The 18,145-nt window shown below is 48.2% G+C and overlaps 1 protein-coding gene and 1 pseudogene across 3 annotated transcripts in view; one reads left to right on the top strand and one right to left on the bottom strand.

The window, feature by feature from the left end:
• C16H4orf19 (chromosome 16 C4orf19 homolog) overlaps nt 1-18,145 on the top strand; it is a 102,162-nt gene that overhangs the window by 69,204 nt on the left and 14,813 nt on the right. For all 3 annotated transcript variants that reach the window (XM_062213532.1, XM_062213533.1, XM_062213534.1), the window contains one exon: nt 4,947-4,996. The gene's annotated coding sequence lies outside the window, so the exon portion shown is untranslated. The remainder of the gene's footprint in view (nt 1-4,946; nt 4,997-18,145) is intronic.
• Nucleotides 6,594-7,219, bottom strand: LOC133775403 (PRELI domain-containing protein 1, mitochondrial-like; annotated as a pseudogene).

Here is an 18,145-nt window from a genome sequence, read left to right as displayed (position 1 = left end):
TTGTTTACCCTTTCTTATTTGGATGTTGAACCTCCTGGATTTTGTGTCCTCTAATGTTTTTATCTTGATTCGATTTTCTTTGTCTTTATCTCTTTTGCTGCTTTATATAAAGTGTTGTCACTTCTAGATTCTCTATTGGGAAATATTTAATTTTGGTTACCTGTTTTTTCAAATATCCTGTTATTTTTGGATGTAAGTGACATGGTGAAAATATTAATGTCAGTTGTTTGGGTTTTGTTGTTTTAGTTTTCTTCTCCCTGCTATGTGTTTCATACTAGTGCTTTTTGTTGTTTGAGAGTTGGGCAATTTCAGTATTAGTCTTATATGAGACTTTACTTGGATGTCTGGAGGCAACTACATGGTGGCTGCCAGAATTCTCAGTGAGGAAAGGAAGGGAGCAAGCTTAAGGTTCCAGCATTCCATGTGCACACAGGGAACCCCTGCTCTCGACTGTGTTCCTAGTCCAGAAACCCACCACACATCAGGTTCTTTTCATCTCACAGAATTTAAAAGATCAACTCTTAGCAAGTCTTTCTGTAGTAACAAATCCTTTTAATTTTCTCCGCTTACTACTAGCAGATGATTCTAAGTATATTGCTTCAACCCTGTCATTTGCTGCTCAGCAACCTACTCCCTTTGCCAATCATGTCATGTTTACTCTTCTGTGTCTACAAGGATCCCACTAACCTGGCCATATATACTGTTATCTATTGTTACCACAAAATCTACGCATGAGTCTCTCCATTGTCTTTTGTACAAGCCACCTTCTTTCCTACCCTGTTGACTTTACCAAAATGGTCCTAGCTATCTAACTGATTTCTACCTATCTCACATATGGACTCCATTTCCCATGAAATCCTTTCCTGGCAGCGCAGCCACCTTGCAAGTGCTCTTCTCCTAAACTCCCATGATGATTGTACATACACGTGGCATGTACCATGACAATATAACAGTGATGGATTATACCAGGTATTAGGTCCTTGCTATATGCAAGCCAATGTAATGTCAGTGTTCGTTTTCCCAAAAAAGTTATTCATTCTTGTTTCCATGTATTAAAACATACATGTTTCTAAAGCTCCAGCAACAAAAACATTTTGAAATAATTATACAAGTTGTTCTTGAGAAAATTAGAACTTCTTTGAAGCATCTTATTTTATGATTTTTCAATTTTGATACATGATCTTTATAGAACATGGGGCTCATAGAATTCCTGTTCTTTCAGTGGATAGTGTTGGTTTCATCTTAGATTATTGGATGAATAGATCAGGACTCGCACTTCTTTCTACGATTGTGCACATTAAATAGACATCATTTAATATAATGTATTTTGTTAACTCAATGCATATCTGAGTTAAACTCTAGTATAGGATTTAAATGCCATACTTCATTGAATATTAGATGCCATCTATTGTAACATGTGCCATTATCTTATGGACCAGAAAATGGGAAAATAATATTGCCAATTAACCATGATATGACAATCATTGTAAGATGCATTCCAGTTCCAGGGATGTTAAAGGTAAATGGATACATGTGCAGCTTAGACTTCATAAAATATGAACATTGTTATACATTTGTATTGAGATCTTTAAATTCTCAAAGAAATTTTAAGTGAAATTTTTAAGACATGCAACGCACTACCTATGTCGAGCCACTGTGTCAGGAGACACAACATGGAGATAAATGACGAAGCATGATCCCACCCCACTAAGAATTTACAGTCTGATATATAAGAGAATTGCTTTAAGGCAGAAGGTGATTAGAACTTTTCAAGAGTTAAAAATTTTGTAGAATTTTTTAAATGAGGTAATTACCTTTAATTGAATTTAAGACTTCCTGGAGGAAGTGGTGTGTGAAATGAGTTTTGAAGAATGAAGAGTAGAACTTTGCAGAATATTGATGGTCATGGAAGCATGCCAGCTGGGAGAAATAATATTTCTAGAAGCATAGAAACAGGAAAGCATCGTCATGTTTACAGAACAGGGAGAAATCTGGGTTGACTGGAAAGACTGTAGAAGCATGAACTAGAAGACGGTGAGAGGAAGGCCATCAGTGCCAGGCTGTGGAAGGCCCGAGTGCATAGCTGGGGATCAGTGCAGGACCATTTAAGGGCTTTTAAACAGGAACGGCTGGCTTCTTTGCATGGCTGGCTCCATCTCATGTTCTGGATCCCAGTTTAAATGTCATTCTGTCTCCCCCTTACTGAGTGAATTCTCACCTTAACTCCAAATTGCCACATCCAGTTGGTTTCCTACAAAGGCTCTTATCACTAGCTGTGGTATCCCCTCAGTCAATGATGTGCTATTTCCATGGTGGGACAAGGAGAGCATTCTTTTGACCTTTCGTTCTGTCAGTGCTTAGCACCCTGTGTGGCACATCCTAGGTTCCCAGAAGCTTTTCACTAAAGTACAGACATGCAAGGGTAGCTTCTGGCAGACAGTAGGTACCTCACTCAAAGTAAAAACAAGGGTTGTGTGAAGTTATCAATTCATAGAAGAGAACTCTGAGATAGGGACAGGAACCAAGTCCTGGATCCTCACTGCTGACTGACCATGTGACCCCGGGGACACCACTAACATTCCTACCCTCTGTTTCTTCCTCTTTGAGAATTTGACTTTGGAGTAGCTAATTGCTAAGATCTTCTGTTCAGAAAAGCTGCAACACTCAAACACAAGATAGGGCCGGTGCCGCGGCTCACTAGGCTAATCCTCCGCCTTGCGGCGCCGGCACACCAGGTTCTAGTCCCGGTCGGGGCACTGGATTCTGTCCCTGTTGCCCCTCTTCCAGGCCAGCTCTCTGCTATGGCCAGGGAGTGCAGTGGAGGATGGCCCAAGTGCTTGGGCCCTGCACCCCATGGGAGACCAGGAGAAGCCCCTGGCTCCTGCCATCGGATTAGCGCGGTGCGCCGGCCACAGCGTGCCAACCGCGGCGGCCATTGGAGGGTGAACCAACGGCAAAAAGGAAGACCTTTCTCACTGTCCACTCTGCCTGTCAAAAAAAAAAACAAGATAGGGCTCTGATGCCTTGGAGACAAGGAGTAGAGGAGCAGGCTGGGGATTTGTTCTATAGGAAATAGAATATAGTTGAAGCCCTCCCTCTAAGAAAAAAGTATCCTATTTTAAGAATGATCTCAGTCCCCTGCACAGCATTTGATGCTCTTGGACTGCGGTTCTCTCAAGCTGTGACACTATAGGTCCTGGACCTCAAACTTGTTTCTTCTGTCCAGACCCTTTAACCGGATAATATAGATATTCAAACCCCGTGGTTCTGTCTTCTTCCTTCTTATCTCCCTCCTTGGAGTGAATTAGTGTTCTCCAAGTAAATCCTTATCCCTCCTAGTCTCCTCAGAGCTTTGCTCTTTGGGCACCGAGTAGTCCAGAACATTCACTCATCTCCACGTACGCTGTCATGCTGTGAGACGTGCCACATGGCACCCTAGTCACTGACTGCAGCTCCCTGGTACCTGGTGCAGGGCTTTCCATACATGAGGAGTTCAGAAGTGTTTGCTGACTACATAAACATTGCTCCGTCCTTCCCTGCCTTCTCTTTGTCACATTCCTGCTGCATAAAAGGCCTCCCACTGCACCTGGCCACCACTTATTTTCATCTGCTGCAATCCATTGTCATCTGATGCCCAGCTCAGGTGCCATCAACTTCTCAAAACTGCCCAGTTACATCTCTCCCAGCCCTGAACCTCCTCGGTATTTCACTGGTATTCCTTGCATGGCACTCTTTCTGTACTCTGAATAGTAGTCTTATTCATAAGTGCTCCTGGATTCCTGGCCTTCCCGACAAGGTGGTGAGTTCCCAGTGGGCATGGACTTTGCCTTTCTCACATCTTCCTTCCCAAGTAATATTTGAATGGAAGTATAAGTACTGTGGTAAAATTGAAAAATAACAGAACTATGTGACAATTAAGCAATTTACTAGATTAAGGAGTTATTGAATAGATGAAAAGAGATCGCTAAAAGAATATGAAATTGAATCAAAGGTTGAACTGTTCCTATATTGTGACAGATTTAAGGCAGAGTTTGTTATCACTATGTAGTTTACTTGGGCATAGAATAAGATCTGTATGTGATGAATTATTCTGATAATCAAAGAGAAGTTGGTAAAAATATGAATAGCTTTGAGTTCTATATATCATTTTCATTCTGAGCAAATTCTTTCTAAATTAAATATTATGAGAATATATGCATTTCTTCATTGATTTGTCATCACAGATCACATTAATTTTATTTTGCTTAGTAAAACTTCACCCACCAGTGAAGAAGCACGTTGCTATGCAGAGTTTATCAACTGAAACAACAGCCAGCCGTCTTAGTCTCCTCAGGCTGCTGCAACAAGTCACCATAAAGGGAGTGGTTTGCAGACGATGGAACTTCAGTGCTCAGTTCTATGGGCAGAGAAGAGATCAAGGCACTGGCAGAATCAGTGTTGGATGAGGGCTCACGGTCAAGTTGAGAGATGCTTCCTTCTGTGTTCACATGGCGGCAGGAGGCTAGCAGCCCTCACATGCCTCCTTGTAGGGGCACTAATCCCACTCATGAGCCATTGCCTCATGATCTGCTCACCTCCCAATGGCTACAGCTCCTAATACCATCACTTTGGGGATTAGACTTCAATAAGTGACTTTTAGGAGGACACCAACATTCAGACCATAGATTGCTGTGGGTTACTGAACAATTCTAGTGTGCCCAGTGTGTGACTAACAGCTTACATTTTTAAATGGAACACTTGGTTAACTGGATTGGTTTCTGAATATCAGGCAAGGCTGACAAATTTCAAACCTCTTGCCACCTGGGCTGACTCCGGTGTAGGAATTCCCTCCTTCACACTGCTGCCCAGCACCCCTCAGCAAACGCCATCCACTGTCAACGTGCACAGTCAACATGACTGAAAAGACAACGTGCTGACCCCAATTTTCAACGTTTTTGTTGTTGCAGGCAGAGAAATTAAACTTCTAAAGAAATCTAATGGCCAGTCTCCACCACAGGTAAGCTATTTTCTTTCCTATGCATTGGAGGGGAAAGTCTGTTCTTTCCATCTTCAGTGAAGTTTTCTATCACTTGGTCTTTCTTGTTGCAGTTTGTATTGTAGAAAACATTAAAGTTGCCGATGCTGCGGCTCAAAAGGCTGATCCTCTGCCTGTGGCATTGGCACACTGGGTTCTAGTCCCGGTCAAGGTGCCAGATTCTGTCCCGGTTGTTCCTCTTCCAGTCCAGCTCTCTGCTATGGCCCGGGAGTGCAGTGGAGGATGGCCCAAGTGCTTGGGCCCTGCACCCGCATGGGAGACCAGGAGAAAGCACCTGGCTCCTGGCTTTGGATCAGCACAGTGTGCTGGCTGCAGCGTGCTGGCCGCAGCGGTCATTGGAGGGTGAACCAACGGCAAAGGAAGACCTTTCTCTGTCTCTCACTGTCCACTCTGCCTGTCAAAAAAAAAAAAGGAAAACATTAAAGTCAGCAGACAGAGCAGTCCCAACATCTTGTTTATTCCTGGTGCATTTGGATTTGAGTAGAATCTGTGGCTTCCTTTACACTCTGGTTTGGGAAGACAGTTCTAAGACGTGTGTGTGTTGAGGCATGACCCAAGCAAGTCTTCATGCTGAAAAGATTTCTAACCTAATTGGACACCCCACAGGCAACCTGGGCTTTCTGCAGGAAAGACCATGCCCCCAGTAAGTGGCTGTCAGAGAAGGTCGCAGGGCCAGCATCACCCTGACCTGCGAGCTTAGTAGGAACGCAGTTTCTCACGCTCTGCTCCAGACCTGCTGAATCACAAGCTCAGCGACTGGTTCTCTCCAGCAGCTGCTGCACACTCCCAGCCCCAGCAGCTCCGAGGACCACAGACCTGCCTTCCCTTCACTTCTCCCTAGAGCTCCTCCCCAGCTCCTCGCCATTTCCATCTGTCCCACAACATATGATACACTTTTCTCTGTATCTTACTCCAGTGGAACCAGACCATTCCCTCCTGCTCCGACTCCTGAAAGCTGTGTATTATCCTGGCTCCCCTTCACAAAGGCTGGATCACCGAGCTGTGTCATTTGTGCAAAATCTTATCTCCCTTTGCAGTTCACAGCACCTGCCGCCTCTGCCCTTTCCCCCTTTGCTGCTGACATTTAGGGACGCCCCAGTGACCCCAGACCTTCCAAGGCGACAGGCTTGAAGCCCTCCTAGTTTCTAACAACTTGCTTCTCCCACTACATTTTTTTAAATTCAACAAATATTTATTGAGTGCCTGATACATGCAGATACTGTTCCAGGTCATTGGGACACATCAGAGGACAAAACTGAGCCCTGCCCTCATGGGGCTTACAGTCTAGCATCTGTTACCCCTCCACCTGCACGGTCTGTGACTCTTGGCAAAAAGCCACATATCCCTGCACCTCTGCTATCAGCTGCCCCAAGTGGACATAAGCAGTCCTGACTGAGACCGGGATGACGCCCACCCCAACCCAGCACCCAACAGTAGAGAGGGCTGAAAGTTGATTAATAATAAAGTACAGTGAGGAGCAGGCAGTGGTGCTAAGCGCACTGTATGGGGTGCAGTGGCAGCGCTGGGGAGGGCCTGAGTCACAGCGGGACCAAACTGGCTACATGAACTGCTGCTGTTGCTGCTCCTTCTTGGGGCCGACTTGTTAGCCAGGTCCTTGGCCTTCTCTGCAGCTGCCAGTGCCGATTTCTTTGCCTTCTCCGTGGCTTTCTTGGCTGTCAACAAGTGTCTTGGAAGGGGCCTCACCTTGCAGCTTGGCCAAGACGTACTTAAAACTCTTCATAGTCTCGGTCACATCGCTTTTGAACCAGGCAAGACCAAACCCCTGAACAGCTCTGAAGACCCAGGCTCCTGGGCGAATTTCAGTCCAGCCAGTGTTGTCCGAGTTCCCATAGTAAACACATGGCTCCTCTACCATGTCAGCTGGGTGTGGTTGATGTTCCAACGGAAGGTGGGCATGGTCGGATTCTGTGGGTCCACAGTAGAGTCCTCCAGGATGTACAATGAGTGAGCAGCATTGACAGGAAACAGTCGCTCTGCCCAGGGCATCCTGTAAGTCTTGGTCAGGATTCGATGAACAGGAGCTTCTGGTCAGGGGTCACCTCCCTGTGTACTACGTCCCTAGACTTTTTTGCTACAGGCATTCAGATAACGCTGCCCAAGGGCAGTGAGTATTTGGTCCCAGGAACTTCGGAGCGTGCTCTGGCTCAGGAAATACTTCATCATCCAGACCCTGGCAGACACAGAGTCCGCACAGCTTCAGGGGTGCATGCTGGGGGCATGCGGAGGCCGGGCCGGGGCTGGGCACATGCTCGCCAGTCTCGCAGCTCAGGTCGGTCACCTCCGCACCACCCCCACGCCCACGCTGCTGCCACACTATAAGAAACTGGCCAGCTGTGCCTCACTTCTACATGTAAACCAACTCGCATGGTCACATCCTGGGCCGTGTCAGTATCAATGTCAAGACACCATCTCTTATTCCAGATATCTTGTGCTAAGAACCCTGCTCTTTGCTTTTTAATCTCATCAGGATCTGACAGCCCCCTCCCTCCATTTTCCCTTAGCCAAACTCTTGGCCACAGTGCCCTACCTACCCAATGTAGACCCTGGGGTCCATGGTTTCAGCCACCCAGGCCAGCCCCTCAGCATCCAAGCCCTGTTATCTTGTACCTCCTCCAGGACAGTGTAGTAATCCTGTTTTCCTGGACTGCTGGGGGAGGGGAAGCCTGCTGGAGCTGAACATAATGACGTCACTCACGCCTTTGGTAGCTGACGGCAGCCAGCCCTCAGCGCTCCTCCGCCGACTTTCAGGGTTGCCTTTCTCCACCACACTCCATTCCAGATCTTCTGCGCTTTGAGTCTTCAGTCACAGCCCCTCCCGCAGGCAAGCTCGGCCACGCATCGAGAAGACTCTCAAGCCCTACACCCTTTGCTGTGCCCCCCACTCCTGCTCACGTCTTTTCCTCCAGGCCCCAAGAGGAGAGGTGTCTCCCTGCTTCATTCACGCCAAGCAGTAGCCCCTTTATCAGTGATCTTAATTTGCTATGTTTTCCCCGCATTCTGTTATCTTTAATTACCTTCAACTATCTTCTCCCTCCACTTAGTATTTTTCACCTCTGTGGTAGCAGCCTGCCACTCTACGCCTTCTCCACTGGGGCTCCCCATCCAGCCAGGCTCAGTGAGAGCTCTCTACCCTTCCTTTGTGTGTGCCATTCCTTCCTCCCTTCTCCCCAGTAACCTCCATGTCACCAAAACCAGTGTGCACTTTCACATCCTCCCCCACATCCAGGGCTCCTGACACTAGTTAGCAGTGATTCCCTCCTGTGGAACCCCCTTCTCTTGCTGCTTCTTAGTAACCATGCCCGATTTCCCTCCACCTCCCCACACACATTTCCCACTCTTCCTCCTGGGTTCTTCTTCATCCATCTGCTGAGAGCAGATGTTCAGAGAATGAGAGTGGACATAAAATTCACAGGGTTAGGCTGGCACCATGGCTCACTTGGTTAATCCTCCGCCTGTGGCGCCGGCATCCCATGTGGGCACCGGGTTCTTATTCCAGTTGCTCCTCTTCCAGTCCAGCTCTCTGCTGTGGCCTGGGAAGGCAGTGGAGGATGGCCCTGCACCTGCATGGGAGACCAGGAAGAGGCACCTGGCTCCAGGCTTCGGACTGGCACAGCACCAGCTGTAGTGGCCATTTGGGCAGGGAACCAATGGAAGGAAGACCTTTGTCTCTACCTGTCAAGTTTAAGATTCACAGGGTCTATCTATGCTCATGGACAGTTAATTGTTTGACTTTCTTGCCTTCTTCAGTAAACTATTATATTAATCATCTGTGCAATCCAGCAAAGCAGACCGCTATATGAAATCTCTAGATTCCTGGACTCGGGTTCAGTTCTTGTCTTTGTTGCATGAAGGGTTGATGAGACCTTTAGCAAACAGAGATCCTCTACTGTTGGACCCTCGCCAGCGAGGGTCCAACGTAGTCACAACACGGTCACTGTTCATCGGTTCTCAAGGAACTTTTACTTGTGGGGGCAGAAGGAAAGTGGGGAGAGGAGAAAAGAGGGGCCGCGGCGGCGGCTGCTGCCAGTGGCGGCTGTACCGGCCCACCCAGATCCCAATGTCCCTTTATGCTGATATCGTCCAATCAGATGAAAGGGCGCGTATAGTCTCAGGTCGAAAGTTCACCTGTTTCACCTGGTTCTTCCTAGTTTATGCAGAGTCCATTCTGTTTCATCCGTTTCACCTGGCTGTTTTCGTGGGCCTTGTGGTCGACCGATTGCTGCAAGCTATGCAGATGAGGAGGTTCACAGGTGGCCAGCCTGCGGTTCCCCACAGCTCCCCCTTTGTTATTTATGGCGCGTAGTTGTGCTGGTCTTAGGTTCCCAGCAACGCGCCACCTGCTTCTTAGGTTGCTAGGGGCACTCAGTGATTACCAGTCTTTGGCTACCACTTCATCATGCTAAGCCATATCTGTTGCTGAGGGTCAGAGCGATACATAGCAAGCATAGCCTGTCGGACCACTACAGATATTTATGATTTTTGTATGAAAAGTGTAAGGAAATTTGAATTTCAAGTCCTCAGGACAACAAAAGTGATTAAGCAAGACCTCAAGTAACAATGTTAATGCCATTTACAAATGAAAAAAACTGATACAAAAACATTCTTATTTACATCACACAAAGCTTAGGTGTTAGCCTTGAGCGTAACTTTCAAAATACCTTCAAAATATATCCAACTCAGGTCACTTTGCCGATTTGCTGCAGTACAAGTCATGTGCAACATTTTTCTTAAAACAATTCTTCAAACAATACAGCAAGTACATTACTAAACATCATGAATTCAGGGGTTTTGCCACATTTTCCTATTCAAAAAACTTACAGTATATAGAGCTATAGCCAATGCATCGCAATTAGCTACTGCATATTCTATTCCCCCTTTTTATTAAAGTTTAAGTACAGGTGAGTGTTCAATTATTGCCTGCCCTTGGGGATTGTAGGGCACACCTGTAATGTGCTTTATGCCGAATTCTTTTAAGAATGTAGCAAAACAGGTCAAAGTGTACGCTAGCCCATTATCTGTTTTGATAATTTTGGGCACCCCCCCAAGCGGCAAAGGACTGTAGACAATGTTGAATAACCTGTTGAGTTCTTTTAGAGCCGTGGGTGACAATTCCAGAGAACGTGTCCACTGACATGTGCAAACAGCTCTGGCATCTTTGCATCTGCGTGATTTTAAGGCGTTCTTCAACCTTCTGTAAGATTGCAGCTGCCTCTGGGGTCAGCGTACGAGGTTAGGCGAGCTGTGAATCGCCTTCCAAGATGTTTTACAATAAGGCCGTATCCAGTTTAAGTTACCACATAGTTTTTGTAAATCATTTAAGGTTTTAAGTCCTGCGGTGAATATAACAAAATCTAAAGGAGTGGTTGGTGATAACCTACTGGACCACGGTGCCCTTTTGAATCTTCTCTGGTGCAATTTGTAACCCCGCCGTCTGCAAGCATGAGGTTAGCATGGTAAACGCTCTTTCTAGGGTGTCTTCTCTCGCAGCTGCTAACAACAGGTCTGCAAATGAAGTTGCTCTAAGACATCCCTCTCCCATAAAGTTACAGGGATAGCACACACGTAAGGTTGTACTTTGCCTGTGGTGCCTTCTTGATCTTTGCAATCTAGCACTTGCGTGCTTCGGGATTGGACAACAGCGGTGCCCAATCCTACCAAGGTGTTATCCCCTTCCTGGAGGGGCCAGGAAGGAGGCCAGCCTTGTTTGGAGATAATACTAACATCTGCGCCCGTATCCAACAGCCCCTTGATTGCCTTTTTTTGATAAGTCCATAGTGGGCACTCGCCAAGAGTCATAGTGAGGGCTGCAAAATGCTTTCCTTGATTACCTCTAGTATCCTTTACAAGGCCTATTATTAGCAGCTGAGCAATGGGCTGCAATGGCAACAGCTGCACTATCTCCTTCGTAGATTGGAACATTACTTTGAGCTGTGAGCAAGGCAACTGAATAAGCCCTGTTAATGAATTTGTAGCCCTTCCTATAGTAAGGATATCACCCATGGGCTCCCGAGGTTCCACATCTATTGCCTGGATTCCCATTTAAAGTGTTAATACTAAATAGTTGGTGGCTCGCAGCTCTGCAGTAAACGCTTGCCGGTCCTTTTGAGACAGTCCTACTCCCATGGTTTGTCCTCTCACCCATTGAGTTTTCGGGCCCCTGGGTGTGGGGGCCTGCCACTCCTTTGGCATGTACTATTCTGGCCACTTAATCTGGTGGGCGATAGGAGCGGATTGCCTGCCTTATCTTGCTTGGAATAGCACTCATTTGCCCAATGGTTGCCTTTACCGCAGAGGGCACAGTCCTGATAGGCATCCCAGTTGTCTGTTCTGTACATTCCCTTTTCATGTGACCTTTTCCACACTTAAAACATTTTCGTCCTAGCCAGTTCCTTGGAATGGCCTTCCATGCCCTCCGGGCTAGTTCTCTCACTTGCATCAAAACCTCATTAGGGCAACCAGCCTGAGCCTGTTCGTCATTAAAAGCTCCTTCCCCATTTAGCAGATTCTCGTTCCAGGCTGGCTGACCATTCCTAGCATTAGCATGGGTCTGAGCCCTTGTGAGCTCTCTCTAAGCCACGGACCAGAGGAGGAAGTCTTCCCCCACCAAGCACTGCCTTAGCTAGATTCCTCCAGTCCTCTGGGACTAGTCTATTGGTGCCTATGTTATCTAGGACCGCTTTAGTAAAGTTAGCATGTGGTCCATAGTTGTACTCATTGTTACAATTCCTTCGACAGTTTATGGTCCAGGGGGGTTCATCCCCGGTTGCCCTGCGCGTCCACTATCACAGGGAAAGCCTGATTTATGTGGTGATAGTCTTTCCACTTAGGGGGAGTGCCTCGTCCTCCTGCCCGTTTTTCTCGGGGTTCCGGGGAGAAGCCCCTGCCTTTTGTTTCTCTCGTGGAGGAGTCCTCCGGAGGGGGGGAAAAAAGAGTCTTGGTTCGAATAGGGGGGTGCAGAAGGAAGGGGTCTCTCATCCTCCCTATCGCTCTGTCCCGACCCACGTTGGTCCTGTCTCCATCCTCTTTGTCTCCGTCCAGGCTCCCAGATTGAGATTCTCTCTGCGTCTCCTCTAGTCAATCAGCCCCTTCATCTAAGAGGGTTGCCATTTCCTAGCTTGGTCGATCAGTTGCCATAACCTAAGGACTTCAGACGATTTCTCTGCTGCCCTCAATTGTCTTCCGACCCCACGCCATTGTTCCTGTTCTAGCTCACCACTTTACAGCGGCCGCTTTCATGGGCGTCCCCGCTTTTTTTTTTTTTAGAAGACTACTTGGTTGTCGAGGAATTCCTTTTTTCCGCGGTACCAACCCTAGACTTTACCGCCTAGATTCCCATGTTTTCCACACGTTCTAGTTTTTTTTTTTTTTTCCCCCAGTACCAACCTTAGACTTTACCGCGTAGATTCCCATGTTTTCCACACGTTCTAGTTTTTTTTTTTTCCCAGTACCAACCCTAGACTTTACCGCCTGGATTCCCATGTTTTCCACACATTCTAACTTTTTCCCGGTACCAATCCTAGACTTTACCGCCTAGATTCCCGTGTTTTCTACACGTTCTAGTTTTTTTTTCCCTGCTTCCAGTGACTGGTCCGACTACCCGAGTCAAGGCACCATTTGTCGGACCCTCGCCAGCGAGGGTCCAACGTAGTCATGACACGGTCACTGTTCATCGGTTCTCAAGGAACTCTTACTTGTGGGGGCAAAAGGAAAGTGGGGAGAGGAGAAAAGAAGAGGAGAGACCGCGGTGGTGGCCGGCAGTAGCGGCTGCGCCGGCCCGCCCAGATCCCAATGTCCCTTTATGCTGATATCGTCCAATCAGATGAAAGGGCGCGTATAGTCTCAGGTCGAAAGTTCACCTGTTTCACCTGGTTCTTCCTAGTTGTTTATGTAGAGTCCGTCCTGCCTCAGCTTCATCTGTTTCACCGGGTTCCTCCTAGTTGTTTATGCAGAGTCCATTCTGTTTCATCCGTTTCACCTGGCTGTTTTCGTGGGCCTTGTGGTCGACCGATTGCTGCAAGCTATGCAGATGAGGAGGTTCTCACAGGTGGCCAGCCTGCGGTTCCCCACACTCTACTCTCTGTCCCTGTAATTAGCACTGTGGCTCCTAGAAGATGCAGAGGGCTATCTGACACCTCTCTACCATGCTGTCTTTCCAAGTGCAAAACTGTTTTTACTACAGTTCAAAGACACAAAGGGTCCCAACTCTGCACACTTAGGGTAGTCTACAACTACAGAACAATTTGTAATTTTTTCTTGTTCTCTGGCTGGTTCATGATTCCAGCATTCGGTCCAGGAGCACATTTATAAGCTAAGGTAGCTGGGCTCCGTGTTCTATGACATTCTTTTGGGTCTGGGCACTGTGTTATGTCAGCTCAGGCTCAATAGCAAAATGCCATAGACGGGTGACTTAAAGAACAGAAATTCACCCTTCCATGGTTCTGGTGGCTGGGAAGTCCAAGATCAAGTCAGGAAGAACTCTGACACGTGGGAAAAGTTAAATTCTGAAAATGATAAGGAAGTTTCAGAGATCACATGGAGAGGACTTTATGTGATATGGTCTTGTCAGGCTACAAATAATGAGAACCTTTAAGGCAAGCAAAGCTCAGGTCCACATGCTTAGAATACAATATGTCAGGAAAATCTCCAGAACCTTGTAGTGCCTGCTGTGGACTGAAGTGTGTCCCTCAAAATTCACATGTTGAAGCCCCAACCCCAATGTGACTGCATTTGGAGACAGGGCTTTTTGGAATTAGGTTAACTGAGGTCATAAGGGTGGGGTCCTAGTCTGATAGGACTGGTGGCCCTATGAGGAGAGCAAGAGCGAGAGCAAGAGAAAGTTAGGCCTGGCTTCATGTGCAACTACTGAATAAAGGCCCTGTGAGTACACGGCAGGAGGTGGCCACCTGCAAGCCAGGAGGAGAGCCCTCACAAGGAACTGAATCAGTTGGCAACTTGATCTTGGACTTCCCAGCCGCCAGAACTATGGGGGGATGAATTTCTGTTCTTTGAGTCACAAGTCTATGGCATTTTGCTATGTGAGCCTGAGCTGACATAATACAGTGCCCAGACCCAGAAGAATGTCATACATGTTATCTGTCTCAGGCACATTCCAGCTAGGAATGGGAACCCCCTCTTTCAAAGACAGAGAACCACATAGAGTCATTTGGTTATCCTGGTATTAGAAGAGCTGAGAAACCAAATGAGATTGTGAGGCATTGCAGAGATAGCCAAAGCAGGAAGACATTTCCACCCTACAGTAAGTGACAGCGCTTGATGTCAGACAGAGCTGGGCCCGGGGGGCTGAGCTGGCACCAGGGAGCAAGGAGCTGCTGGGTGTGCAGGGCCAGGATGGATGGGAGACTTCTGGGAATACCTTGTTTCTGTCAACTTCCACCCCAGGATTCCACCATCGCCTTCAGTCCCTAGAACCTGCCCCGGGCAAGGGAGCCCCAACAATAGGGTGCCCTAATAAACTGAATTGAGCAAACAAGCAGTGACCAGCATGTGTTCCAAAGATCCCTCAGCCCTGAAGCCATTAGGCTGTTCAAATTGATTTCATTTAATTTGTATTAGTCAAAGTTCTCTAGAGATACAGAATTGATAGGATATGCCTATAAGTCTGTGTAGGAGCCTTTATTAGCAGGGCTGGTTCACTACTGTGGCAGCTGAGAAATCCCACAAGAGGTCATGTGCAGGTGGGAGAGTCTGGGCTACCTGGAGGGTGGCTCCATCCAAGCCCAAGGGCCTCAGTCCCAGAGACGCCAGTGAGTGGCGTGGGTCTCAGTTCAAGGCAGAAAGGCCTGTGTGCCAGCAAGGAAGGGGGCCACAGGCATTGTCCTGGAGTCCACAGGCCAGCAACTGACAACCCAGACAGGAGTTGAGTGTGTCCCAGCTCTCTCTGCATGACAGCTTCTCGTTGACACTCTCCAGACCCCCAGCCCACATCAAGGCCAGGTCTTCCCACCGTGTGGACACAGACTCACTGGCTCCTGTCATTTGGAAACACCCTCACAGCTGCACCCAGTGTAGTGCTTTGCCAGGTTTCCAGGTGGTTCTTCATCCAGTCAAGTCGATCCCATAAAATGAACCATCTCATGACTAGACTCTTGGCTTATCCCCACTTTCCCCTATTGCAACACCCACAGAGGAGGATACGAGGCTAGTGTGAATTAGAAGGTGTTACAAAGCACACTCTGCAACACAGATAAAAGTTTGAGATGCGTAAGAGAGCTGTAAAACTGCATCAGAAGATGAGAGTGGTAACGGCGACCACAGGTGTTGCCTTCTCACCAAATGACGTTCTAACCAAGTGCTAGTGTTGGCCAGCTTGTCACCAAAGGAGCCTGCGGTGATGGAGCAGCCTCACTGCTTGCCAGGGCTCACTGCAGCCCAAGGACTTGCTCCTGTCCCTTTATAGAAAGGTCAGCTAAACCGCTCGGCAACATAGAGACAAAGAGGGCCCTACGGACAGCAGTGGTTCTCAGAGTGTGGTCCCCAGGCAGCAGCCTCAGCATCACCTGGACGCTGATTAGGAATGCAGGTTCCCAGGGCCCCATTTGGAGCCAGGTGCCCTCTCCTCCTCCATGTGTCTGCCAGAACCCCCACACACACACACCTGTGGGGTGGGTTAAAAGGGCTTGGCAGCTGTGTGGATAGTTAGGAGTGCCTTCCAGATGTTAGCTGATGGAAAGAACATCCAAACATGCTTATTCTGCATGTTGGATGTTTCTGAAAGTCACAAGAAGGTCCTTTTGCCCCTTTCCTTTCTCAAGGGGCAGTTTGGGATGTCTATGTATCGGGCGTTAGGAGCTTGGAGAGGAAGCCAGGAGACCTGTCCCGAAGTGACAGCACACAGCAAGCAGACTGTTTGGGGTGGGAAAGGGAGGAGAACCTGCCGGCCATGAGGGAGGCGCTCCAGCCACCCTGAGCATTCCCCAGCCCCGCGCCGCTCTGGGCTGCCCCCAGAGTGGCAGGCTGTGATTCCCGCCCTTCGTTTGGCAGTGACCTGCGTCTCACCAACTCCACACAGGAGCCTGCTCCCGAGAATGTGTAGCCCAGACAAGAGGGGCATCGCTTCTCCACGCCTGTCCCTAAAACGCTCCCCGTAAAGGCACAGGAGGATGTGGGAGGCCAGGGAGTGTCCAGAGGGCTGACCACAAGCTCCCAGCAGAAGTGGGCATTTCCATGTGCCTGCTGTGTTATTCCAAGAACTGGTGCATGTCTTGCCTCTTCACACGCAGTGCTCCGAATTGGCTTTAGGAGCACCTACTAGGCTGTTTCCCCAAGTCCTTCAGATTGGGCGGTGTTCATTAAGCGTATCTTGGCCTCCTGGTTTGTGGCCACCAGCCCTCAAACAGATCAGCCCAAGCTCAGGCAGCACACAGGCTCTGGGAGAGGCTCAAGGTAAAGCACAGGAGAGGAGCAGCCTCACAAGGTGGCCCGGCTGCATCGTCCGTCACCCTCGGGGGAGGGACTGTGCCCCACTAGTCCAGGCACTGCGGCCTCCCCCAGCCCCTTCCACGGAACTATGCCCCAAGCACACAGTGCCAGACAGCAGCCCAGACGCTCCCACTGGGGCCTTTGTTGGGCAGTTACTGTGAAAAGAAAGGTCCCTACAGAGTTGCAAGCCCTACCAGTAGTAGAGGAGGCCCTGCTATATGATGCCATCATTGCCACCGGGACTTCACGGTGACAATAACTGAAATATTTCCAGTGTCACTTTCCCCCTTAATTTTCCACGAGGCAAAGCATCTACACTATTTGTGCCATTGCTCTAAGGCCTTTCCTACAAGCAGGACCCTCCCTTGAAATGAGAAGAAAATAACCACTAGGTACTGCCCCCTGGTGGTGAGTCAGCAAAATCGCGCCTCTAAAACTTGGCCGGCTCACATCTGGAGGGCCCAGGTCCCTTCTGCAAAAGCTACTGGGACAGCTGCTGCCTGTGTAACCCAGTGGACTCAGAGGAACACAGAACCCACCAAGACAGGTGCCAGGAAACCTTAGCAACAGTGGGAACACTGACAGAAGCTGTCAGCTACACCATCCCACTTTTCTAACTCACTCATGGGACCTTGGACATGTCACAGAATTTCTGTGTATCCATTTAGTTCTCCATAAAATACAGGTTATCAGAGCATTTTTTTATAAAGTTCAAGTAAATTTAATATATCAAGTCCCTAAAAGAGTACTTGGGAGCACAATAAGCCCTACAATGCAAACTCTGTGTTCATCGTCATTGTTAGTAGGGGCAGGCAGGATGCCAGACATTGGAGTAAATGTTTTACCTACTTTTATCTCATTTAAACTCAGTACAGTCCCGGTAAGCAGGAACTGTCATCAGTCCTGTTTTGTAGGTCACACAAAACAGAGTGAAGGAACTTACCTAGAAGTCACAGAGATAATCAGTGGGCGTGGGGGGATTAGAACCCACAGCTCAGAGCCTAGCTCGCTCACTGAAACACGATGCCGAGCTGCTGGTTCCAGGTGATAATATAAATCCCACTGTGCTCCACACAACACACACACACACACACACACAGAGTGTCAACATTCTCAGGGGAAGCTTGGGATGCCATTGTATCCCCAGAACCTAGCACAGTGCCTGGTACGTACCAAAGGTTCAGGGAAGACCTGTGAAGTCAAGATATTGCGTGATGACTGCCAGGCACCCATCAAACATCCGACTTACAGATTAGTAGACTAATACTACATCAGAAAAGGGGATAAAAATGATACCAGATCTGGAAGAGAGGAAAGGGCCCTATGAAATGTTTTTCAGATCCATCAAAGTGACTGTGATATGCTAGTCTAAGAACCATGGCATTAACATGAAGTTGCCAAAAAAAATGTGTTTCTGCTTGTGGCACAGAAATCAAAGATTGGGTGGGTGGGCCCAGCAGTGCAGCAATAATAAAGTCAGGGGACCAGGACCCCAGAGGCCATGCAGTGGAAATGCCACGGGAATAGAATAGGCAGCCTGAAGCAGCTCTAGCTGCCTGAGCCTTGGAAGACCCGCATGGCATGGTAGCCCTCAGGTAGCATTCCTGTAGCTCCGGCAGCCGCTCATTGGGAAATGTGGATTCCAGCCAA

This window comes from Lepus europaeus, chromosome 16 (assembly GCF_033115175.1).
Source record: "Lepus europaeus isolate LE1 chromosome 16, mLepTim1.pri, whole genome shotgun sequence".
NCBI classification, from domain to species: domain Eukaryota; kingdom Metazoa; phylum Chordata; class Mammalia; order Lagomorpha; family Leporidae; genus Lepus; species Lepus europaeus.
Note: the sequence above shows the minus strand (reverse complement) of the source record. Positions and strands in the feature narration are given on the sequence as shown.